Genomic DNA, 1,110 nt, shown 5'->3' with positions numbered 1-1,110 from the left:
AACCCCAGGCCGGCCTCCGCTCTCTGCCGGCCCCGGACAAGGGCAGAGCGTCCTCAGCTCCCCGTGGAGTGGCAGGATGGCGCTTTGCTGTGGGGCGCCTGCGGCCTTGGGCTGCAGCCACGGAGCCGGTGCCAGCCCTGCTGCGAACATCATTTGAGAACTGCCTGTGCCCCCTGCAGCAGCTCGCAGGCTGTTCACGCCAGTGTCCCCGTGGGCATCCACTCTGTGCCCCAAGTGCCACTCTCCAGTCCAGGAAGAGGCCTGAGGACCACGAGGTCCTTTTAGCGCGCAAGCGAGGGCTCCACAGGGCTAAGCGGCCAGGGGCCTTGGACCGTGTTATCGTCTCTAGATTTTCGGATGGGCAGCCTGGGGCTCTGGGATAGGGTGGGCCTTACCCAGGGCCACTGTCCACCATCAGGCGGAGGACACGGGTCTCGGATAGTGGGTGGTATGGGGTCTTGGATGCCTCCTAGGACCCTGGGCTCCCGGAGAAGCTTGGGCCTGCTCTGTGCTGTCTGGAGGGACTCGTGTACAGGTGCCCCAGGTGCCTCCTGGGTACCAGCCGCGGGATGTCCAGTGGCGGCAGGTCAGTGGAGGAGATGCTCCAGGAGCCAGGCCGCTCCCCCGGGAGAGGTGGTACCCGTGGTCAGGCTGAGAGGAGAGAGACTTAGAGGCGAAAAACCGGGAGAGAAGACAAATGAGAGAGGGGAGTGAGCGCCTGACGGCACAGACGCCCGCCCGCGACTCGGCTCAAAGGCCGGACACGCGGCCGAGCAGGCGGTGCGGTTCCGAGCAGGCGGTGCGGTTCCGAGCAGGCGGTGCGGTTCGGAGCCCACGCCTCCAGCTCCTTGTGTTACCCCTTCAAGAAGAGGCCTTTGCTTCCCAGGAAACGCTCCGCACGAGCGCTTTTCCGTACCTGCAGCTACGGGATCACGTGCCTCATCCCTGCCAAGCCGGCTGTTCTCCGGGGACCGGGCCCCCGTCTGCCTCTCTTACGGCTGCGACCGAGTGCCCAGCATGGGCCCGGCCCGGAGGACGCGTGAGCCATGCGTCTGGAATGAAGGCGTGAAGGGATGGATGACACAGGACCTCAGCGACTGACTCACCAAC

This window comes from Pteropus vampyrus, unplaced genomic scaffold (assembly GCF_000151845.1).
Source record: "Pteropus vampyrus isolate Shadow unplaced genomic scaffold, Pvam_2.0 Scaffold158, whole genome shotgun sequence".
NCBI classification, from domain to species: domain Eukaryota; kingdom Metazoa; phylum Chordata; class Mammalia; order Chiroptera; family Pteropodidae; genus Pteropus; species Pteropus vampyrus.
The sequence above is the reverse complement of the archived record's forward strand: the minus strand, read 5'-3'. Positions refer to the sequence as shown.